This window comes from Protopterus annectens, chromosome 8.part0 (genome assembly GCF_019279795.1).
Source record: "Protopterus annectens isolate FY-2018-M chromosome 8.part0, PAN1.0, whole genome shotgun sequence".
In the NCBI taxonomy this organism is placed as follows: Eukaryota; Metazoa; Chordata; order Ceratodontiformes; family Protopteridae; genus Protopterus; species Protopterus annectens.
The window spans coordinates 1,264,337,998-1,264,364,287 of NC_056741.1; positions in this window are offsets into that span (position 1 = coordinate 1,264,337,998).

Consider the following 26,290-nt stretch of genomic DNA (forward strand, 5'->3'; position numbering starts at 1 on the left):
GGCGGCAGCCACGAAGAAGGAGTTGATGGAAACTTCTTCCTCTGTTCATCCACCAAACAAGGAGTTTCAACAGATGGACAGATTTGGGAAGCGTGTATTTAGTTCAACGGCATTTACACTTCAATCTCTGAACTATCTTACTCACTTCACGAGGTTGCAGAGGGATCTCCTCAAGGAGTTAGGAAATTCCATACAGGGTGCTTGTCCTGAGGGAGTCCCTGATAGGATTTCTGCTCAGTTGTCCACCCTAAATTCTGTAGTTAACTCCTCCATGTGGCTTATCTCCCATGTGGCTGATGGAGCGAGCAGAGCAGTGGGTTCAGGGGTTGCCCTTAGGCACCACTCCTGGATGCGCCTGTGTAATTTTGGGGAGCCGTTCAAGTCCACCTTCACCAACTCCCCGTTTGATGGTTCCTCTTTGTTTGGTCCCAAGGTGAAAGAAACACTCACTCGGTGTGAGCAGGAAGGAAAGACTGTCTCTGCCGTGGGAGTCTGTTTTACCGTTCCCTCTCGACCATACCCCAAAGGTCAAAGGGGAGGTAAAATGTGGTTCAAAAAGTCCCAGAGGGTCTTTCCGGACACACAGAGTGAATCCTCCTTCAGAGGCAGAGGAGGTGGAAATGGTAGACGTCGCCCTAGAGGCAGGAGCGGTCAGCAAGGCCATGATTCCTTTCGAGGGCAGCCTTATCAGTGCTCCTGATGTGGGACCCGACTGTGTTTCTCTGGGGCCAGTCGGGGGTCGCATCTCTTTGTATTCAGAAGCCTGGCTAAATATCACCCAAGACAAGTGGGTACAAAGAGTTGTTACCAGAGGCTATATCATACCCTTTTCCCTTCCACTGTTCGTTCCCAAAAAGATCCCAGATGTTCCACCCAATCACAGGGATCAGGCAGCTTTGGAGATCAACAAGTTGCTCGTAAAAAGAGTCATCCAGCCTGTCCCAGCAGACCAGACAGGATCCGGAACTTATTCCGGGTTCTTTTTAGTCCCAAAACGGACTGGAGGCCAATTTTGGACCTCAGCAGATTAAACGAATCCGTGAAGAAGGACAAGTTTCGGATGGTCACACTGCAGTTGATACTCCTGTTGTTAGGGAAAGACTATTGGATGTGCTCTCTGGATCTCCAAGATGCCTACTTCCATATAAAAATGGACAAGGTGTCAAGGAGATATCTGCGCTTCCAGCTGGGAGCCAGTCATTATCAGTTTCGTGCTCTGCCCTTTGGTCTCACCACAGCCCTCAGGGTATTCACCAAATGCATGGCAGTAATGACAGCTCACTTGAGACATCAGGGATTCCAGGTGTTTCTGTATTTGGACGGCTAGCTCCTGACCGCCCCACCAGGCATCTACTCATGCAAAACAGGGATGCCACCATTCAGCTTTGTGCTCAACTAGGGATCTCCATAAACTGGGAAACATCTGTATTACTGCCCTCGCAATCTGTGATGTTTATAGGTGCAGAGGTAGACACAGTGGATATGACAGTTCGTCTCCCTGCCGAAAGAACACAAAACCTCATCTCACAAGTTCAGCGTTTTCTTCCGCTTCGGAAAGTCAAAGCAAAATGGGTTCTTCAACTTCTTGGTACGATGGCCTCAACCATTCTGTTAATACCTTTAGCCAGATTGCACATGAGAATCCTCCAATGGCTCCTGTCTTCCCAGTGGTCATTCCAATATCTACCGCTGAGTCACCCTATCCTGCTGACGGAATCATGCAAAAAGGACCTTCTTTGGTGGATAGTCCCCAACCACTTGTTCACGGGAGCTCCCTTCATTTTCCTGCCCAACCCATTGCCACTGTGACCACGGATGCCTCCCAGTTTGGGTGGGGGGGGGCATTATCTTGTCAGGACTGTCCACGGCACATGGCAAGAACACGAGGCTCATCTGCATATCAATGATCTGGAGATGAGGGTGGTGCTTCTGACGTTGCAAGCACTTCAGGACCTTCTTCCTCCAGGGACAATTGCGATACAATCGGACAACATGTCGGTTGTGCGGTATATCAACAAACAGGGTGGTACCAGATCTTACCCACTCTGTTGAGAGGCCATGTGAGTTTGGGAATGTGCGATTTCTTCCCAGTGCTTTCTGGTGGCAATGCACATTCCAGGGACAACTAACGTGATAGCCGACATGCTAAGCCGGGCAATCGTACTGCCTCATGAGTGGTCTCTGAAACGGGAAATAGTGGAACAGATTTTCCGGAGATGGGGACAGCCTTGCTGCGACCTTTTTGCCAGCCCAGTCATTGCCAAATGCAGCAGCTATTTTTCCCTGATTCCCACTCTGGGGGAAACACCCAGAGACGCTCTGGTCCACAATTGGCCCACGGGACTTCTGTATGCCTTTCCTCCATTCCCTCTTATCTCCAATCGGCTGGGAAGCAAGTTGATCCTCATTGCTCCTTACTGGCCTCGTCAGGTCTGGTTCCTCTTCCTCGAGCCTCTTCTCCTGGATGATCCTTGGACTCTGGACCCAGTTCCAGATCTATTGTACCACATATCGGGTTCACTACATCCCACTCTCCACACCCTCAAATTGACAGCATGGCTGCTCCAGTTCCATCTCTAGTCAGGCTTCATGATGTTTCTTCCTCAGTGTCACATATTCTATTATCCTCGCATAAACCCTCAACCAGAAGGCTGTATGACAGTAAATGGAAAAGGTTTTCTATTTGGGCACAGAAAATGAACGTGGATCCTTACACTGCTCCCATTCCCGTGATTTTGGAATTCCTTTCGGAGCTTTTTCAGCAGGGATCTGCCGTGGCCACCATCAAAGTACAGTTGGCGGCAATCTCTCATTTTTATTTAGGGTCCCCAAATGCCAACCTTATGTCTCATAATCTATGCAAGACTTTCTTGAGAAGGGCCACTTTATTGAGACCAGCATTACAAGAACCTGTGGCTTCTTGGGACTTAAATGTTGTGTTGCCCAAGTTGACATCCCCTCCTTTTGAACCTTCTCACTCATCTTCTTTAAAATATTTGTCTTGGAAGACTGTGCTTTTAGTAGCCATTACGTCAGCCAGACATGTATCTGAGCTACAAGCCCTGTATATTAAGCCACCTTATTTAATCTTTCATAAAGACAGGGTATCTTTACGTACCAATCCTTTGTTTGTTCCCAAAGTTTGTTCTAATGCCACCTTAAATCAGTCCATTGAGCTTCCAGTTTCCTTTCTCAATCACTGTAAAGCAGCTGAATATCATTTCCACCAGCTGGACGTTCATAGACAGCTACATTTTTATTTGCAACGGACCAAAGAATTTTGGAAGTCAGACCAGTTATTCATTTATTTTTCCGACTCCAGATTGGGCTTACCAGTTTCTAAGGTGACATTGTCTAATTGGATTTCTAGTTGCATAGCCTTCATCTACAATTTGGAGGGCAGACCTTTACCTCACAGGATCAAGGCTCATTCTTCTAGGTCTCTGTCTACCTCTGCAGCCTTTCAAGCCAGGGTACCACTTGATCATATTTGTGCAGCAGCTACGTGGGCTACCCCTCACACCTTTATTGCACATTATAAATTGGATTTGGCATCCTGGGGTAGAGCATCCTTTAGCTCCACGGTGCTCAGGAGTATTTTCCAATGAGTCACCCAAGAATAAGTCACTAGGGATGCTGTCCCATATGTATAAATGAAGGTGAGATTGGACTACCTAACATAAAGAAGTTATGTACTCACCATAACGTTCCATGTTGGTAGTCCATCTCACCCTTCATTTTTACCAACCCACCCTCCTGCCCCCATCCTGGAAGATCTGGAGGTAATAATTTGATTGTCTTGGTTGGTGACCCTTTAGTATTGGTTTGTTGGTTAGGCATTTTTTTACTGTTTCTAGTGAGCAGCAAACAAGATCTGGGGATTGCACTGGTGCACCATGAGATACCTGCTTAGCCATGAGCCAACCAGAAGTCTTCCAGCTTATAAATCGGCCGAGTGGGAGCCGAGGTTCAGCTCCGAACCCATATGTAAAAATGAAGGGTGAGATGGACTACCAACATGGAATGTTATGGTGAGTACATAACTTCTTTTTTCACCATTTACATGAAAGTAAAAAATTATAAATAGCACCATTTAATGTATATTCCATACATTATCATCCTTCATGCCTTAGGTGGCTGTAGAGACTAATTTATGTCAGTCATGATCAAATCTTTTGTATCTCCAGTGAACACAAAAGCAAAAGAAGTTGAAAAGCAATGTCTGTTTTAGTGATGCTTGAATTGCGTTATCTTCTGTTATGACAAATATGGCAAAGTCATCCTAAAGCTAGACAGCTGTCTTGTGTGTTGCCTCTCTGGAGGATGTTTGTGTAGCTTTTACCTGGTCATACAACCTTAAAAGCTAGAGATGACATGTAGGTCTAAACCTTCCTGTAGGATGGTTCATAGATGTGTACTAGGCTAATGGCCCTGAAGCCTTTACAAGCTTTTCCCATAGAAGAGCCCTGGCATCGTGCTGCCTGATGTTAGTTCCCAGTGCCTCTATCAAGTAGAGCCACTGGAGTGATCCCTGGGGTGAATTGTCTATTTCCCATCCACTCATCAAGATTTCTCTTGAACAGGGCCAGTGAGGTGCTCTGCTTGACATGTATGGGAAGTCTGTTCCAGAGCATGGGCAGTCTCTGGGTTATGAACCTGTCCCTCCAGCATGTTCTGTTGATTGTAATGAGGTTGAGGTCTCTGGCACATGTGGTGCAGAGGGATTGGGACTTCTATAGATGTAGCATTTCTAATAGAGCTGGATCAGACATGGTTTTATAAGTCAAGCAGAAATTGCCACTTAGTAGACGATATGAGACAGAGGATAGCTGGAGTTTTTTGAGTCTGTCTGTGTAGGACATGTGTTTAAGGCTTAGGATCCTCTTTGTGAGGTACTTTTGCAGTGTCTCCAGCTGTTGAAGGTGTCAAATGAGGTACATGCCACATGGGGCATTATACTCAATGATTGGTCTAATGAGGGAAGAGTAGAGAGAGATGATGACCTCTTTCTTCCTGGATACAAAACCCTTGGTAATGAGATGTGCCACATGGAAGGACTTTCTCACCACAGTGGCAATATGGAGGTCAAAGGAGAGGTTGCTGTCAACCTGTGTCTCCAGATCTCTTATAATGCCTTCAGTGTTCAGTGGGCTTCCATCAGTGTGGTAATTAGTGGGAACTGAGTTTTTCCCAAAGGGGATGATGATGCATTTTTTGGCATATTAAGCTTAAGGCCATGGTTTCGACACCAGTCATTGGTCTCAGTGAGGCCTTTCTGTAGGATGTCTGCATCTCTTGGGGAGTTAATAATGGCTCCCAGCTTATAGTCATCTGTGAATTTGGCCAGCCAGAGTCCCTCAATGTTGGCCTGGACTTCCGAGAAGTAGATGCCAAACAGGAGAGGACCCAGGACCGATCCCTGTGGGACTCCACTCGTGACTGGTCGGCGGTCTGACTTGGAGTCCACTACTTTCACACTGTGGGCTTGTGAGCCAGTTTGCAGCCCACCTAATGATATAGGGGTTGATGCCTAGTTTGGTGAGTTTATCAATAATTCCTGAGTGAGGAATGGTATCAAAGGCCTTGACCAGATCGAGGTAGGCTGTACGAACTGCCTTACCCTCATCCATAGCTCTGGTGACTGTCTCAAAGAAGTCAACCAGTTTGAGCAGGCATGATCTACCTTTCACAAAACCAAATTGCGTGGGATCTAGAGTTTGGAGATTCCCTATATCCTTGTTAATTAGGTCCATGATGATGTGCTCCATAGCCTTACATATCAGACTCGTCAGGCTAATGGGGCGATAATTCTCAGGATCTGTAATTGCTCCCTCTTTATGGAGAAAGGATGACTGTAGCAGTACACCATTCAGTAGGGACAAAGCCTGAGGTGAGGCTGTGAGTGAACAGGGCGCACATATATGGTTCCAGTTCACTTTGTAGTTCATGTAGAGTACAGCCAGGGATATTGTTGGGTCCCAAGGAAGCTGTATTCTTGGCCCTGGTCAATGCAGCTTTAACTTGTGCTGCAGTAATGCTGGGCACCTGGCATTCTTCCGGTTTTGTGATTGGTCCTTGGGGTAAAGTTGGCACTGAATCTGTCTGCCAGTATATTGGCAATATCTGTTGGCTTAGTATAGGAGATACCATTGTGCAGTAACTCAGAGCAAATCTGGATATTGCCATGGAGATTCTGATATAACTATAGAAGAGTTTGTGTTTGTTTTTAGTGTCTGCTGCAATTCTGCCTTCATAGCTGGCTTTAGAGGTTTTGATGAGGGATCTCAACTTTTTGTTGAGGCTAATAAGGGAGTTTTTCCAGTCTTGAGACTTCACCTTTTTCTGCAACGGTTTCTTCCTTCCGTAGAGTTTATTATTGGCAGGGGGCCACCAGATTGGCTTCCTTTTTTAGGAGGAGAGCATCTTGGTTCTGTTGGGTATGGCTAGCTCCATGCATTTATGTACATGCTCGTACAGTGCATTGGTGTGTGATTCGGCAGTCATGCATCTGTTTTCCATTGGCATGGGTGCCGTGAAGTTGGCTACCTCTGTTTTTAGGAGCCCAAAGTAAGCTTTGGAGAAGTTTTTCATGGTGGTTACCTTTGCGGGGAGTGTGGGCGAGATGTGGCTTTCCATGGTGATTAGTTTGTGGTCATATCTAACCAGGGAGGAAGTGACTAATGGTGTAGAGCAACGGTCGCCCATGTTAGTAATAACCAGGTCAAGGATGTTGCTTCCTCTAGTGGGGGTAAGAATGAGCTGGTCCAGGGCATTGGAAGTGATGAATTTCAGGAAGCGTTGGGCCAGTGTATTGATGCATGAGTAGTTTTCCCAGTTGATGGAGGGGTAGTTGAAGTCGCCTAGTATGAGAGTGTTGGGTTGGACCCTAATAGTTTCCGGGGTGCTTAGGAATGTGGAGTGAGAGTCTTGGGACATGGTTGAGACCTATACCAGGGTACAACGTGAATCACCGTTTTACCCAGTGTTAGCTGTACCTGAAGTATCTGAGATGCGTTATGCTGGGCTACTTGTCTGGAGGTGTGCATATCCTTTATGAATATGAAGACACCACCACCTTTGGAGCTTTGGTCCATGTTCTGGGGCCGAAAGGTGTGGAATGAGTTATAGCCTGGTAGCACAGGGGTGCTTTCTGCTGCTTTAAACCAGGTCTCCATTACAGCACAAATGTCGATGATCTCCATTTTGAGGAGTGCTTCAAGTGAGTGCATCTTGAGATTTAGACTTCTAGTGTTGAGCCACATGACCCTCAGATTGCATTTATTTTTAGCTGTTATGGTGGTAATTTGGTCTTTGGAACATTGCCTAAAAAAGGCACTATAGGGGTGGCAAGAGCCTTAGCCAGTACCCAGAAACCCAAGGGTGACAGATGCAGGCCATCTCTGGCAAAGCATCGAGGTCTGTCAATCATGTCATTCCAAGCAGACAGATACTGGATCCCCTTAGAATGACACCAGAAACTTCACCAATTGTTTGTCAGTCATTTTCTGCTTATACTGAGGTGTCATTCTGGGTGATGGTAGGGTGCTGCTCAGGGCTAGGGTCATACCTGCTGGGCCACATAATCTGAGAGCTCCACCATGTCTCTTTTCATGTAGTCCAGGGAGGTGCATCTCAGGTCATTCACACCCATATGGACAATGACAGAGTCATACTTTTGCTTGCTGTGGAGTGACCTGAGTGTGTGTGTTATGTGTCGGATTCTGGCACCTGATAGACAGCTGACTGTTACCCTATTGAGTCACCAATAATTAGTGTATTGGGCAAGCTGTTTTACATTAGGGGTTTAGGTTGAGGGGCACACTGTGTAGGTGAGATACGTGACTTGTGGTTTGTGCTGTGTTGTGGTGGTTGAGAACATTTCTGCCTTGGAGGTCTCGGCTGTTTGGGTAGATTTGTATTGGGATCCTCTGCAAAAGTGGGTGTGTGGTTTGTGTTTTTATGTGAGATCTGTGATGGTGGGTGTTCTGGAGGTCTTTGTGTTCCATGTGGTGAGGTAAAAGTGTTGATCTTCTCCTCTTGACCAGCTATTCCAGTCTTGGCTGGAGAGTGCATGACTTTCAATATGGAGATATAAGTGCATCTCTCACAAGTCTGAGTGTTGGGAGGTAAGAAGAGAGGGTTGTCTGTGTACATGAGGCAGTTGCTACACTGCCTCAGAATGCCCAAGTTCACCAGGTTAATAGGAGAAAGCACAGGGAACTGACTTTTAGATATGCCAGGAGGAATGGTCATCATTACTAAGTGTTGGAGCTGTTTTCTTATAGGATGTCTAGTGCTGATCACACTTATGTGTGCTACAATAATTGCTACAAAAAGCCTGATGAAGTGCTAGGCAAATAAGCTAATTAAAGTGCAAGAGAGAAGAGAACTCGCAAGATTTAAGGGAAAAATTGAAGAGCTGACTTTCTGGCACTGGTAATAGTTTACCTCAGGTTAGTGGTGCTGTGTGGTGCACAAACGCGGGCTTATAAACCAGAAAGTTGTAAGGGATAAAAAAAACTGCCTAAACAGCCAATAAACTACAATTTCAGAGCCAGAAACCACTCCTCTTATGGTAGATAGGCTACCTAGTGCTTACCACTCACACTGATAAGCTGGATGACTTTCCTCTAGGACAGAAAGGTCTGGGGAACTCAGAAACTTACAAAACAGTCCTGGATACAGCAAATCTGTATCTGGACTTCTCTAGTAACAGGAAAGGCAAGAAACAAGCTTAGAACTTTTTTTTTGCAGGAAAAAAACAGTTAAAACAGTAATAAAAAACACTTTAAATGCAGAGCAAGCTAGCACACTTGAGTGTGTAGCAATATTTAAGCAAATACAGTTAAAATAAATGCAGTTAAATGAAAAAGCAACTTAAATCAAGTGCAGAAAGCAGCAAAATCAGAAAAAATCAAAATGGAGGCGGTTAAAGTCTCTCTTTCTCCTTTCTGTTGCTCTTGTAGTCTGCAGGATGACAAAACTGGATCCACAGAGCTTAAACAAGTGCAAACTCATGCAAACATGGGCTTTTAAATCAGAAAGTTGAAAGGGATAGAAAAACTACACAAACGGCCAATAAACTACAATTTCAGAGCCAGAATCGACTCCTCTTGTGGGTAAATAGGCTACGTAGCACTCCCACTGATAAGCTGAAAGGTTTCACTCTAACACAGAAAGGTCTGGGGTACTCAGAAACTTACAAAACAGCCCTGGATACAGCAAATCTGTATATGGACTGCTCTAGTTACAGGAAAGGTGGGAAACAAGCTTAGAACTTTTTTTTTTTTTGCAGGAAAAAACTGTTAAAACAGTAATAAAAACACTTTAAATGCAGTGCAAGCTAACACACTTGAGTGTGTAGTAATATTAAAGCAAATAAAGTTAAAATAAATGCAGTTAAATGAAAAAAGAATGACTTAAATCAAGTGCAGAAAGCAGTATAGTCAGAAAAAATCAAAATGGAGGCACTTAAGGGATCTCTTTCTCCTTTCTGTTGCTCTTGTAGTCTGCCAAAACTGGATCTGCAGAGCTTAAACAAGCCACTACAGTCAGAGTAATGTACCACTATGCCAAATGAGCTATAAAAAGTCATCACTGCCAAGACTTGAACCCAGGACCCTGTGCACTAGAGTCAGAGCAATGTGCCACTACATCAAATCTCAGTGATTATCAAGAGAATCCTGTGTTATGATGGCCATCCAGTAGGATTTGGCTGGGGACGCCATCCTATGTGTTTCTTCATTTGGAGGTCTAAGAAAACAGATTTGAAAATTATGGGTACTCACCCTAACACTGGCTCTGTATTTAGAGATCTACCTGCAGAAACCATTCTCCACTCCTCTTTCCTGCCTCCCATCTCTCCATTTACCTTGGTCTATAGCTTTTCTGTTATAGCAGTGCATTATAGTGGTAGTGGGTGGGGATTGGCAAATTGGGAATATTTTGTGTGTTCTATAGTACTAAAACGTGCAGTGTTATTCCTTCCTACTTCTGTAGCCAGAGCTCTGCTTACAGGCCCCACATTATGATAAGCACAAACTTTTGTTTAATGCCTAAGTAACCTTATATTTAACTTAAAACGCTAATGTACATTTCCAGTTTTCCAACTACATTGTATCTATATCATCTGTAAAGTGAACTAAGTGGAAAGTACTTCTAGGATGTATTTTGCCTCAGCAAATGCTCTTCTTTGATGGCATGCTGCAGTTCTTTATTCTGTTCCTAGTGATGCTTACATAATTATACAAGCATTCTATTCATCTTTTCTTTTAATAATCCATTTCCTCAAACTTACTCTGATCCTTTGATCAGCATTTCCAATTTTGATTTGATTTCTTTTAGGATTTTATTTATTTATTTATTGATATTTGTTTATCATGAAAGTTTGACTAAGCAATAACCTGTTTTCAGTAGAGGCTTGGGGAGAAAAGCTCCAACATGTTCTGCCAAAACAGTAGAATATAATCAAATATAAACATTTGATATGGATTGTTATTTTTAAAAGAGCAATGTAATATAACAGAGTTGTAAAGATTGTCATTTTTACAAGTGTAATAAAGTACGATATAATACATAGTAACCAAATAGTAAGATTGTCTAGTGAGAGAACTAAGCCTTATTTGTTTAAATTAGAATAAGTGAAGAGAGAGAGATGGAAGCAAATGTGAGGTAAGTAGGACAGTGCATTAAAAAGAAGTAAAATGGGACAGTGATTAGTTGAGAAAAGGATTATTAATAAGTTAAAGAGTGTCTGAAATGAGAGACCGCAAAGACTGATTGATAAAGACAGTAATATTTGTATACATAAGAAAATAAAGTATGTGTATAAAGTTAATATATATATATATATATATATATATATATATATAGAGAGAGAGAGAGAGAGACAAATTACAAATGAGTGTTTAAAGAATATGTACTTTGGTAGCATAGCAAGTAAGTATGATTTTCAGCAGTGGAGTAGGAGAGGGATAGGTCAGAAGATATAGAAAGTGATGGAGAAGGATGACAGCAAGAAAATGGAATGAGAAATTAAACTGTGATTAGAAAATGGAGGTGGGATGAAAGAGAAAAGTGGTTCATAGATACAGTGTGTGAGAGGTATATATACACTGTCACTGGAGGCTAAACTGTCATACAAGCACATATCAGTTTGTCAAAACCACACACACAGACCAATGTATGCTGATGCACTTACATGCAATCTTCCTAAACAAATAACAAAGAGCTCCTAGACCACCCATCAGCAAAGATTATCTGAAAGCACAAAGATTTCTGAATTTAGTAAATACAAGCACCCTTGACCAATTAGTGCATATGCTAACTACATGTTCCAAAATACTGGACCTTGTACTCACAAATATGGAAGAATGCTGTACCCCCCTTTACATCCTCCCTGGTAAGGTCTGACCATAAAGATGTCTCCTTTGAAATTAAAGTCAACTCAGTAATCCCTGTAAGCCCAGTAACAGAAAGAAATCATTCCAAGGCAAGCTACCTTTTTATGAAGTGATAGCATGTCAAAATCCAATACCCTCCAAACCCAGAGAATACAGCAACCTATGCAGAATTGTTTACAGAAACCCTGTACAACCATGCCAATGGCTGCAGAGAGGCTGCTGTACCTATTAAATGTAAGTCCAAAACCATCTCCAAAAGCAAAGCTCCCTGGTGGCATCCCAAATTAAACAAGTTATACAACACAAGAAAAAAAAAACATGGTTAAAATCAAGAAGTGTAACTCCCATAAAGATAAAAATCCAGTTTTAAGGTCAAGATGGTCTCCTAGCAAAAAGACAACATAAGGCCTTCTTCAATTATATCAGGAATCTCAAAGGCAACACACACCAGTGTGCTGAACTGGTGGTTAATGGTGCCACATTCACTGACCCAGGTGGTGTACTGAATCTGCTGGCTAACAAATTCAGTTCCAACTTTACTTCTGACTCACCCCCGGCCACCCACCCCAAAAAATACTTTCAAACATAATCACTCCAACTGCTAATAGAGAGCATGTCCTGGCTGTGCTTGCTAAGGCCAAGAACACATCCTCAGTGGGGCCAAGTAATATCATGGGATGTCTCCAGAATAATCTGAAATATAACCTTTCAAGGCCTCTGAAGTTACTGTTTAACTGTAGTCTCAAAACAGGCTTCATGTCACAAGAATAGAGGACTGCAATGATCACCTCTCTACATAAAGGCAGACCATCAACAGATGGTCTACTGTTATGAACAAGGCAGACCATCAACAGATCCTGGAAACTACAGGCCCATAAGTCTAACTAGTCGTATGTGCAAAACAATGGAAAGAATTATTATGAAAATAATCACCAAAGACATAGGAGACCTGCAGACACTGGACCCATTCCAGTTTGGCATTGTCAAAGGAAGGTCATGTCTACTGAATCTGGTGGACTTTGAGAAGGTCATCAAGGCAGTGAATAAGGGTTAAGCAGTGCATACTCCCTACATTGACATGGCTAAGGCATTTGATACAATACCCGACTCAGGCATTGTTAACTAATTTATGGAATTAGGTATAAACCTCTATATAAAGCATGGGATAGCCATTTGGATCAAAGATGGGACCCAGGAAGCAAGGATTAGTGAGACCAACTCCAAAAAAGGCAGGTTACCAGTGAAGTCCCTCAGTGATCCATGCTGGGCCTGCTTCTCTTTGGCATCAACTTATCGGACGTCAAGGCCTGTGGCTGACCAAGTTCACAGATGTTTGCAAAGTGGGAGTAGACAAAGGATCCTGCCAAGACACAAACATGTTACGAGAGGCTGTAACACAGATAGATGACTGGTGCCAAAGCCACAGCTTAAAACTCAATGCCAAGGAATGCACTATAGTACATTTTGGGAAGTCCACCACCCAGGGAAACTATGTCATCAATTAAAGACCCTTACGAGTTGATCCACTAGTCAGGGATCTAGGAACACATGTAGACAGTAACCTGGCCTTCAACCAACATGTGTCCAAGGTAGTAAGGAAATCCTTCTATGTTGCTGAACTTATAAGTGCATGGTATCTAGGTCCAGTGAAGTCATTGTGCCTCTATACTTGACCCTCATCAGACCCTTCATTGAGTGTAATGCCCTCTTCAGTATGTATCTGACCAGACATATGCAACAGTAGAAACATCTGCAAAGGTTCCTTACAAAAAGATCACATGGCATAAACACAGTATTGTACGTGGATCACCTAAAAGCCCCTATCCCTATATTTGGTCACTTACAGACTACTCAGAAGTGATCTATGCCTGGCATACAAGGCATCCCTGGACTTCAGTATGATGAACATTTTGCACATCTGCAAAACAAACAGCATCAGAATTATAGGATCTAAAAACCTAAATTTTGCTCGCAACATAAATAGGACATGTTGGAGGGTCAAATATATATCTCATAGAATTCCCATTCTCTGGAATAGGCTCCCCATCCATGTGAAACAAAGGCTGTCCCTAACTTGTTTAAGCATAGCTTGGACCATTAGATGGAAAATCAAAAATTCCCCCCTGGTCTGGCACCTATATCTTTGATGGACAGAGGTAGTCAGTAGGTCATGTCATAACTAACAATCACCCCTGTATAAATGTCTAAAACATATTACTTGTTGGACACATTTGGGTTGCATAGCTAGGCTTATAATGGCCCTAATGGTCATTAGCCTAGTATACATCTGCAAACCTATGAACTTGCTTTCAGTGTAAATGACTTTGGTGTAAGGCCTATCTGTAAATAAGCTTACATCAGGGATCCTATTCCAAAAGACCTGCTCTCATCGTAAGTGGTCACTTATATTGAGAACAAGCCATTTGAAATAGGGCCTTTCTTGTTTTGTTTATAGTAAGGAGTTGTTTATCATTTGATCTTAAGGTATATTGTGGGGTGTAGAGTTGTATCAAGTGCTAGGCAGGCTGAAGGATTATTTATTATTATTATTATTTGTGCTGTGATTATTTGGGTGTAGGTAAGAAGGTAAGGTCATTTTAAACAATTAAGTTATTTTAGTGCAGTACAGTTGGACTTTGATTACATTTGTTTGCAGCAAAGAATGCAGTTGTGTTATAACGTTCAAGTTTAGTTTTTAGAGAGGTTTAAAGGTTTGTAAGGATGGGTGTGCAGTATAGAAGTGGTGATAGTAGGTAAGTGTTAGCTAAGGTTACTTTTGTGTTGTCAGGAAGATGTTCTTCGTGTTTCACTGTTGCAGTCATTACATTTGGGTAATCTGTTGGCAGGTTGCCCTCAGTCAGCCTGATTAACAAAGTCTTGGGTCCTGCGTCAGTTGCTGTCCCTTCTTCCATGATGTCTGGTCGTCAGGGGTGTAAAACATGCAGCCGATGCCATTACATCAGTCTTTCTTGCCGTGCAGTGCCTGAAGCAGAAGCAGTTCACAAGTGCCGGTCGGCCGACTCCTAAAATTTTCTTTTTCGAGTTTCAGAACCAAAGTCTTCAACTAAAAAGCTAAGTACCCTGTTGGGGAAACTTTTTCTTTCTCCTTACTGATGTCAGTAAAAGTTAATAATTGCATTACTTGTGGGAAGCAAATACCTCATAAGGATTTTAATTTGTACTGTATTCCTTGCCTAGGCCCTGACCACAACGTACCTTGCTGTCAGTTTTGTGCTAAATTTAATCAAAGCACTATTAAACATTGGTATATTTTTGCTTGTAAATATTTTGGCTCACGATTTAACTATCCAGAAATGTCATCGGTTAGCAATCCAACTACCGGAATACCTAAAAAACGCAAAGAAAAAGACAGAGACAGGCTGTCGAGGTCCAAAACTGACGACGATGCTTCTCCTAAGCCAGTCGCTAGTTCGCCGGTACTCAGTGAGGCACTTTCGCAGCCGCTGATACCTGCTACTTTTGATTCGCAGGCCTCTACTGAGACCCATTCGGAGTCCGGTATGCCGCGAGATGCTTCAATTATTGAACCCGCGGATGTCTCTACCTTAGATGGGTCCGGAGCCGCTGTGTAGGCACTGGCTTCTGAGGGTGTTTTCAGGCCTACAGATTTGTATATTAAACCAACGCCATCTTCATAACTAATGCCAAAATCTACATCTATGTCTAAAAAACCGACACTTGGGCCACATGTGCAGGCCCCTATGCCTAAAAAACAAATGATCAAAATGGCTGAAGATTTAATTACCCTGATCAGGGGTAGCCAACCTCCCCCCCCTTCTAAGAGGCCTAGGCAAGACATTGATTATGAATCTTCTGAACAGGATTCTATTTCTTCTGACTCTTCTAATGAACAGGATATGTCTATACCTACTTATGAGGACTCTGATGCAGAAGATTCCATTCCTTCTGCTTCTCCCCCTGAGAATTTTTCTTTTGGGGAAACTTTACACACCTTACGGGAACATTTCCACTGGGAAAGACAGGATTTCTCTGAAACTAAAAAGAGACTTAGGGATTCTCTTCTTCTTCCTCAACATAGGCCTTTGGCTATACCTCCTGTCCTAGACATTGTTGATGATGTTTTTACAGAATCTAGTATGGCTCCTGATTCTCTGCCTCTGGCTCCTTGTAAGCCAGACAGATACTACAGGGTTCCTGACTCCCACAAATTCCTTTTCAAAAATCCTATTGCAGATCCTGAAACCATTTCTCAGGGTCCCAAGGGCATTAAGGCCTCTACTGCTAAAAATCCTACCCCTTCTGATAGAGATTCCAGGGCGCTGGATAGATGGGGTAAGAAGGTTTACACTTCTGCAACCTTGGCAGTCAGGGCTTTAAACTGTCAATTTCATATGCTTAAATACCAGCAGCATATCATGGGACTGCTTAAACAGAAAATAATGTTAATTTCTGACTGTGTGGAAAATAAAGATTTACAGGATTTATTGCATTCAGCTGAACAAGTTGGAAATCGTACATTGCAATGTGATTTTGATTCTTTGGAGGCCTCTTGCAGGGCTGTTGTAACTGGCTCTGTGCTAAGAAGGCATGCTTGGCTCAAAGAGCAAACTCTGCCTAATCATGTTAAAGCAAAATTGTTGGATGCTCCTTTACAACAGGACCGTCTCTTTGGTAATACGGCTGAAGAAGTTTTAAAAAAGATGGAAGATAAAGCTAAATCTATGCAAACTGTGAAATATTTCTTACAGGTGCAACCTCCAAGATTTAGTAGGCACTGGCTTACTAAGAGCTGGTCCTTTCCAGTTCCTTCGAGAGCCACTCAAGTCAAACCCAGACATTCCAAAGGCTCCAGGTTTCAGTCACAAGGACTTTTAGAACAAAACAATGGGGTGCCTCCTCCTCCAAATCTGGAAGCAACAAGGCACCTCCCTATGGTAAGCAGTCTCAATGACTTCCCTCTACACTTGCCAAGCACTTACCTTTCAGCCGCTCCTTTGGGCGGAAAACTGGCACTTCATGTAAGAAACTGGCAACTTATAACCCAGGACAAATGGATTCTAAATATAGTTTCCCAAGGATACAGATTTCATTTCCACATGTTGCCAATCCCAAACGGATGGCCAGACCTGCCCCCAAACCAGTGGGCAGAGGCCCAGAAACAAGTACTGTCTCTCATGAACATGAGAGGTATTCAACCAGTCCCAGAAGAGGAAAAGGGACAAGGTTTCTATACAAGACTTTTCCTGGTACCCAGATAAGACAAACCATGGCGTCCAATTCTGGACTTATCTACTCTAAACACATTTCTGGATATTCCAAAATTCAAGATGCTGACTCTTTAACAGTTACTTCCTATGCTAGGCAAAGATGTTTGGTTGGTAACTCTAGACATAAAAGAGGCTTACCTGCATATCCCAATCAGGGAATCTTGCAGAAGATACCTCCGCTTCAAAGCAGGCTATTTGCATTACCAGTTCTCTGCACTGCCCTTTGGCTTATCTACTGCGCCCAGGGTCTTCACAAAGTGCCTGGCTCCAGTAATTGCATTTTGCAGGCAAAGAAATATTCAAATATATCCATACTTGGACGATTGTCTAATTCAGGCAGAAAACAGGGACATTCTTCAAAAACATCTGGCGTTTGTAAAAAAGGTTCTAACTTGTCTAGGGTATACCATAAACGAAAAGAAATCACAACTGGTACCCTCTCAAAAAATTACATTCCTGGGTGCAAGCTTGAATACAACTGCCCAGATGGCTTACCTTACTCCAGAAAAGCAAATTCATTTGGTGACTTACTTCAAACAGGTGGCCACAAAAACCCTGCTATCTGCAAGACAAATTCTGCAAGCCTTGGTGTTCATGGCCTCATGCATTCTTCTAATTCCATATGCAAGACTGCATATGAGGAAACTTCAGTGGTACTTAAAGAGTTTATGGAGTCAACATTGTCACAGCCTGGAAACAATGATTCCTATCATACCTTGTCTGCAACTAGAGTTCCTATGGTGGGCCGAGGCCTGCCACCAAAACAAGGAACTGCCATTCCCTCCACCCCCTGCTGCCCAAACCCTAACTACGGATGCATCAGACTATGCTTAGGGGGCTCATCTGGCAGGGAAGTGCATTCAGGGCAAATGGAGCCCAAATCACATGCACCTTCATATCAATCAAAAAGAGATGCTAGCTGTACAGAATGCACTGACAGCCTTCAAGGACTACCTTCATCCAGAACAATTAATGATAAAGACAGACAACACCACAGTTATGTGGTACATAAACAAGCAGGGGGTATGCACTCCTACCCCCTTTGCAGACTAGCCATGACATTATGGAACACGGCCTTGACCTATCAAATTCAACTACAAGCTCAATTCCTGCCAGGAAAGCTGAATACTCTGGCAGACAGACTAAGCAGAAATGTTATGGACCCACACAAATGGAAACCGGAACCATGGATTTTCAACATGTTGGCATGCAAATGGGGGTGTCCAGACATAGATCTTTTTGCCTCACCCCAGAACTATCAGTTGGACAAGTTTTACACAAGAACTCATTACAAAAAAACCTGGAAAGTGGATACTCTTTTATTCAGCTGGAAAAACCTATCAGTCTATGCCTTTCCCCCTCTGCCTCTGCTCTCCAAAGTTCTACTAAAAGTCAAACAGAACATACCAAAAATGATTTTGATTGCTCCAGATTGGCCTCGCCAACACTGGTACCCACTCCTGCACAATGTGTCACACCCTCCACCATGGCATCTGCCTCAGACACCTTACTTACTGTCACAGCAGAACAACCAAATTCTGCACACTCCGCTCCAAACTTTGAATCTTGCAGCATGGCTAATCACCTAAATTCACCCTTGGCATCCCACAGCAAACCTGTGATGGATGTCATTTTGGAGGCAAGAAGGCCTAGTACTAGAAAATCTTATGCTGGCAGATGGAAATGATTCTGTGCCTGGAATCAATCACAAGGGATAAGCACAACAGTGCCCAATATTTCTCAGATTTTACAATTTTTAACTGAGATGCTTCACAAGGGCCTGTCCTTTTCTTCCATAAAAATCCATGCCTCAGCCATTTCAGCTCATTACAACACAGAACCTCCCCTCTTCTCTCATCCTCTGCTAAAGCAGTATCTCAGAGAGGCCACAAACTTAAGACCACCCAGGAGAGCTCCAACCCCTGCCTGGGACCTCAATTTTGTATTGGAAAAACTCACTCTCCCTCCTTTCGAGCCAGCTGCTACTGCAGACTTAAAATTTCTCTCCTGGAAAACAGCTTTCCTTTTAGCAGTTGCCTCAGCTAGAAGGATTTCTGAATTACAGGCTCTTATGGCAGTGGAGCCTTTTATTATTTTTCATGTGGACAGGGTGTCTCTCAGGACCAATCCATCCTTCATGCCTAAGGTGGTATCCAGTGTGGCTCTTAATCAGACCATTCATTTGCCAACTTTCTTTCCCAATCCACAGAACAAGGGGGAACGGATTCTGCATTCATTCGATGTACACAGACAAGTTAGATTTTACTTAAACGGGACAAAATCTCAAAGAAAATCTGAACAACTACTGGTGGCATTTGCTGCAGGGGCAGAGGGAAAGGCTATTTCAAAGCAGACTATTTCCAAATGGATAAGCCATTGTATGCATTTCTGCTATATGCACCATGGAAAATCTATCCCCCAGGGGATCAGATCTCATTCCACCAGGGCTGCATCTACTTCTACAGCCTCTCTCAGAGGTGTTCCTACCAGAGACATTCTAGAAGCTCCTACCTGGAGCTCAGTTCATACGTTCACGAAACATTACCATTTACCTTTCTTCTTTAAATCCAGAGCTGGCTTTGCCTCTGCTGTCCTGCAGGGCCTTATAGCTGGTCCTAATGCTGTATAAATCCATCCTCCCAACCATAGCTTTGGGAATCTACCCAAATGTAATGACTGCAACAGTGAAACACGAAGAACATAGTACAGTTGTGTACACTTACCATAAATGTAGATGTTCGAGTGTATTCACTGTTGCAGTCTGGATTATCCACAGCCCCCTTTCTATACCTTTTCTTTCCTTCACTATACTCAAAAGCCTTTGTGGTGTATTTGCTTTTAGTTGAAGGTAAATTTTATGTTTCTAAAGTGCATTTATATATTTACAGTTTATATATATATTTTTGCTCCCCATTTGGGGGGCACCTGACATCTGAGGCAAGAAAAACTGATTAAAATGGCATCGGCTGCATGTTTTATACCCCTGTCGACCTGACGTCATGGAAGAGGAGACAGCAACCGATGCAGGACCCAAGACTTTGTTGTTCAGGCTGACTGGGGGCAACCTGCCAGCAGATTACCCAAATGTAATGACTACAACAGTGAATACACTCGAACATCTACATTTATGGTAAGTGTACACAACTGTACTTTGCCAGCAATCCTCCTGCTTCCCTTCCTCTTCCACCTCCTCAACCGCACCCACCACTACCACTGCATTTAGTCTCAAATTCTTCTAATAGCTCTGTGCTTCTTTTTCCATAGCTAATTAAGTTCATTTACAGGGGATACAGTTTTTTAATTATGTTTACATTTGTTAACTGGGTGAGTGGAGTTGGAGTAGTCACACACCCATTTTCAGCAACAGCCTAGGCCACATGACAGCAATGATAAAAAGTAACAATCTCACTAGGTATACAATAAATTTAATTTAACAATTTACACAATTTTGAAGAAAAAAAGTACAACTGAATTTATTAAAAACTGACAATTTTGAAGGAGGTAGGCTAATGTCGAAGGCTGCAGTTTAGTTTCAAATATTGAGAACAAGCTACTGATAAATGATAATTCAGACTCATACTGCTGCTACATACAGAAGGGCATTAAATTTAGTAACCAATAAAGTCAGTGATGTATGTAATATGATTCATTATTTGGTTGTTTCGTGGCAAAATAGTAGACTGAGTAGAATGGAGTAAAAAGGAAAGCAAGTTACGGATGGTTGTGAGAGAGGCATTTGCAGCAACTGGAATAGAAGAAGTGGGCAACTAGGGAGGATCTGAATGTCTGTAAATCAAGGAAGGTTATGTATCTCTGGGAGCTGTAGAGTTACAAACAGCTGATATCAGATTTGTGATAGACTGCTTGTTGTTGTTACTGAAATTTGGTGTCTCTGTAAGGTTAGAGAGCCAAGAAAATAGTTTCTGGGATAGTAATGGTTGGTGCTGATAGTAAACTTGCAGGCCAGCTGGGGCCACAATGCAAGAATAGAAGTTTGTAGAGGATAGTGGCAAAAATGAAGGAAGCTCATCGGGAAATGTGAGGCATTAGTGAAGGATCAAGTAGTGGTGGATACATGTCAGAGAAGTTAATAAACTTGTTTATATTGTTTTGTAATTTTTCAAAGTTGAGGAGAAAAGATGTCTTCTGCTCCAACCAGAAACAGATGCTATAAAGGTAGCTTTGTGGGGAGGGCTAATGTCATTACTGTTACTACTTTATTTAAGAACAATAACATTTAATACAGGAATGTGTGTGTGTGTGTGTGTGTGTGTGTGTGTGTGTGTGTATATATATATATATATATATATATATATATATATATATATATATATATTTATTTATTTATTTATTTGGAGGATGTCAGAGGGGAAGTTGTAAATAAAGAGATAAAAGATTGTAAGGCCAAGAATAAAGTCTTAGGGAAAAAAAAGAGGTGTGGATGATAAAATTATAAAATCTGAGATGGTAATTCTGTACAGTACAGTAATGTGTGATAATGTAAGCAGAATTTAAACCAGCTGAGATTAGCATGAGACAAGCAATGTTGGGTTACTTTGGAGAGAAGGATTGTGTGATCGACCACGTAAAAACCTTTTTAAGTCTACAAACACTGCACTGGAGTCAAAGCATCCCTTTATCCATACTAGACTACATGCAGCTTGTAGTGTATTGAGTGGTCTAGGATACTTTGTAGATTAAAACTGCAAGAATTTTGACTGAGGTGAGGGAAGAGAGGTATAGGTATGTAATGCTCAGATTGTGTGGGTTTAGTGACTTTATGTATGGGAGAAGAAGATCATTTCAGTTTGGATGGTAATGTTAAATATAAATGAAAGAAGATGTGCAATATGAGAGGCTATAATTTTAAGGAATATGATTGTAAAGTATTTATGATTGCATATTGCTTTTCAGGGTTAGAATGGCAACGTTTGTATGTATAGTCTGTGGATAATAGTCTTTAATAAAAGTGACAGAAATCAGAATGATCTTCAGGGCTAAGGGAAGACAGTGGAGGGAGTGAGTTGGGCTATGGTTTTAATGTGAACGGTTCAATGATGGAATAAAGCAAATACATTTTCAGGTAGTTTACCATTATGAAGAGTTGTTTGGTGTAGTTTGATCAAGGATGGATTTTACATCCTAACAGTATAGGCAAGAATTTTGTGATAGAATTTTCTGTTCTGTTTGTTTGGAGTTAATTTACTTTGGTAGATTTAACTACAAGCCTTGCATCTCATGTTGCTGTTGGTAGTAAAGATGTTAGTAGATTTACATCCATGCTAGAATTTGTCTCTGAGATGCATTTTTTATGTCGAGGGGAGCTGTGGAAAGCAGAGTAAGAGTGGCATTTGAGGTTTATAGTGGTCTAGAGTGGAGACTAGTCACTGTGGTGCAGTTTTAGCACTAGTTGTTTTCATAGGAGGTAAGGAATGAGAAGGATGATATAATTATAGGAGAGAGAGAGCTTATAAAGGACAAGTGTGATAGTATAATACAGTGATCACTGAGGCAGTTTGGGAGAATTTTAGGAGAGAAATAGGAATTGGTTGTGTTGGTTAGTATAGCTAGTAAAAGATTATCATTGTTGAGGTGTGTGTGTGTGTGTGTGTGTGTGTGTGTATATGTGTGTGTGTGTGTGTGTGTGTGTGTGTGTGTGTGTGTGTGTGTGTGTGTGTGTGTGCGTGTGTGTGTGTGTGTGTGTGTGTGTGTGTGTGTGTGTGTGTGTGACCATTACGGTGAGGTTATAGTAAGCAGTGTTGTTTTGTAGTTTATTTTGTGTATTCAGATGGCAGTTGAGATTTACATTACCAGGAAGGGTAAAGCTGTTCTGTGACGTAGAGCAGAAAGGCATTCAGGTAGCAAAGTAAAGATTTATAGGCAGATGTGATGTGTAACCTAGTGCATGGATCTAAAGTTAAAAGAATAAGGATCCTGCTGCAGTCAGTGAATACTGTTTTCAAGAGGAGGAGTGTACCTCCAATGGTCATTTTGGTGTATGTTGGTGGAAGCTGAACACATGGCATAAACTGATAAGGGGAGTTATAGAAGAAAGTGATGACAAAAGGACTGTGTCGGGGCTGTGTGGGAATAAAGGACTTTCCTCTGTGTGAATTCATGCATTTCAGATACACAAATAAGTCATCATTTGCATGGTGTTACAAGTGCAAATGCTCCCAGTCTGCAGGTTTCCTGTGACAGATTTATTCCTTTAGAACACTTTTTGCTGTTTGTGCTTAAGAGAAGGAAATTTACTAGTGTTCTGAAAGTGCGCTTGCTCTTGTCCTTGACCCAGATGTTTTTTTCTGACTAGATGTTAGCTATAACTTTACAGTTTTATATTGTGCTACATAGTGTGGCCTAGTGCTCTTTTTGGGTGGGTTGTTCTGAGCTGTGCATCGCGGCTGTGTTTGCTAAATGGATTTGACCTCCTTATATCTTTATGACTTTCTACCAGTCCCAATGGCACAAGGGAAGTGACTATTAAGATGTATTGCTTTCTGTATGCTATTTAAATGCAACTATTGTTCTTCTGTTACCATTGCTTATTTATGCTACAGTTTTTGCTGCTTTGCTTGTGAGATGAAGAAAACTGCTCTGTTCTATGTGGCTGCTTGCTAGTGAGTGCCTGTTCTTCATTAATCCAGTTCATCTGAAATCTAGCCTTCAGTTACCTGCATTTAGAGCAGAAGCATGTAGTCCTGCACAAACAACTACAGCATCTGCATGTGTACCCCATGTCACTGAGTCACTAGTTTTTGTGGCTCCTGTATCTATAACTTGAGTCACAATCATCACATAATACTTAACTACGTTTTGTGGCATCCAAGCCTATAACTTATGTCATTTTTTGCCCTGTAGCCCTAAGAACACTGCTACTCATTGCCCATTTTCATTTTCATTTTCATTATGCTACTGCTTTGTCTTGCACCAAACTACATTATTATATAATCTAACAGTGGAGGTTGGCATAATGGTTAAAGTGTTTACTTTATAGACACAAGGTGCAGGGTTTGATTCTGACATGGGGTAATTGGCTAGGCTTATAATAGCCCACATGGGAAGTTAGCCTAGTACTAATCTATGAACCTATGAACTGTCAACTAAGCAACTGTGATACTGTTGCTGTATCATAGATAGCACACTACCAAAAACTTACTGTACTTATTCACCCCATCAGTATTCCTGACTGCTTTAAGACCACAGCCTGCCTGAACCCATTCCGTTGCCTGCCTACTTGCATTAGGCACTTTGAGGCAGCATAGAAACTAATTCATGATCATGGACAACCCCTTGTTGTTATCAGACATAGAATGCACTTTAAACAGGTGCAGCTATATATATATTCGAAATAGAGATAAATCTCCCATGTTTCTCATGTACCCTTGCTCTCAGTGCTAACTACACACCTACACTGCCGTTTGCACCCCTTACAACAAACCTCTATATGCTGAGATACTAAATAAAATGCCTTCCAAAACCTCCTAGGAAATGTACTTATGTGCCTACATCTCAGCAGCACAATCATACTGCTCCACTTAATATACTACTGTTTTCACCACAAGCAATGGTCACTAAAGAGCTATGCAGAAGCCATTAAAACAGCTAGAGCAAACTGCCATACATAAAAGCTTCACAGTTATAGGTGACTCAAGTATTAGACATGCTTACACACCATTCAGTAGGCTGATGAAAGATATGACATTCATAGCTTCATACTATTGCTTTATTATATCTAGGCTGACTGTGCCCTAAAGGGCCGTTGTAAGTCTAGCCAGTAACCTGAGGTCAGACTCGAACCTTGTAGTGTATGTCTGTGAGGTAAAGGCCTTAATTATTACACTAATTCAGTTGTATCTCAAGTATCAAAATTTGCAGTGCCACCAAGATTCAGATGCATTCCTTCAGATATGCATATAGCCTTGTCATTGCACTTATGGAAATAAATGACCTTCAACTGAACAGCTTGGATGATATGAATAGAGACATGGCTGAGCTGTCTTATATATTTGTAAGACTTGTAAGCAACTAGTCATGAATAATATCCTTCCATCACTGCAAATGATATCACAACATTAAAAAAAATAAAGAAAGAAATAATTTTGGCAACTGGCTCAGTAATTGGTGTCATTCTAGGGGTATCCAATGTATGTCAGCCTAGAAAGAGCTCTTATGATTGTAGGAAGTTAAAGGCAGCTGAGTCTTGTGACCATTATACCTTGCCTTACATTAGGCTAGTCCAGCCTGGAGTGACATTATGAATACCCTTTCCATTTTCCAAGCCACATATGAAGGAGGAAAGTGTATTTATTATGCTTGATTTGCAGAGGGACTTTATTCCAGAGACAGGGAAGACAATGAGTAAAAATCTGGCACTTCCCCTTGTTTTATTAATCTGCTGTAACAGATTTAGATCCCTTGTTCTGGTGTTTGTGGGACCATTTAACTTGTGAGAGTACAAGAGATCCCGGAATACTGGGTCCTTGGTTGCTGAAAAAGCAAGGCATGAGTCTCCTTTGAGGAGCCTATAAGAAACAGAAAAGATGGATAGTGCTTCTAGTCTTTTCTGGGATTTAAGCCTGTGATCATCTTAGTTAGGAACCTCTGGGATCTTTCCAGCTGTTTGATATGTCTGGTGAGGTACATCCCAATGGGGGTGTTATATTTTATAATTGGCTTGATCAGTGCTGGATATAAGAGGGCAACAGCCTCCTTAGATCTGGATGATATTCCCTTGGTGAATGGCTATACCAAGTTGACAGACTTCCTGACAACCATTGCTACCTGGTGATCAAGTGAGAGGAAATTATCAACCCAGGTTTTTAGGTCTCTAACTACATTTTCAGTTTGAAGTGGGGAATTGTCTATGCTATATACTAGGGGGAGAGTTTGTCTACCAAATGTGACAGTGTTGCATTTTCTAACATTTAATTTAAGCCTGTTTTAATTCCACCAGGTATTTATAAGTGGAAGCTGTTGCTAGAAGGCATCTGTATCAGAAAGGGATCTGACAGTGACTCCCAGTTTGCAGTCATCTGCAAACTTGGTTAGCCAAAGGTCTTGGTTTTTAGTCTTTACATCAGAAAAGGAAATGCTGAACAAAAGTGGCCCCAACACTGAGCCCTGCAGGACACCTCTAGTCACCTTTGCATTATTTGATGCTATCCCTGCCAGTAGCACATTGTGGGTTATGTCTTTTAGCCACTTTGGTATCAATCTTTCAACATAGGAATCTATTTGTGATGCTTCAAGGTTTACTAATTATGATAGCAAGTGAGATGTTAAATGGTTTGGTTAAATAAAGGTAAGCCATGCATATTGTCTGACCACTGTCAACAATTTCTTTTAACTTTTTCAATGAAGTTTCCCAAATGGTAAACATTCTTACTTGTTTCAGTAGATATGGGCTCCACTTCTGTCTCCATGATTTCCACATATTGGCAAAGATGTTTTCTGTACCCATACTGCCTTTTTAGGTAAAGTCAGTGTCCTACACCTAACAGTGTTAAACCAGGCCTATATTTATGGCACTGCTCACTACTAGAAACCTAATCAAAAAGTTGCCAAGCCTCAAGGCTTTCCAAACCCTTGAAAATATAGTCATCTGTATAAGTACAAAAATGTGGTTCAGATGTAATG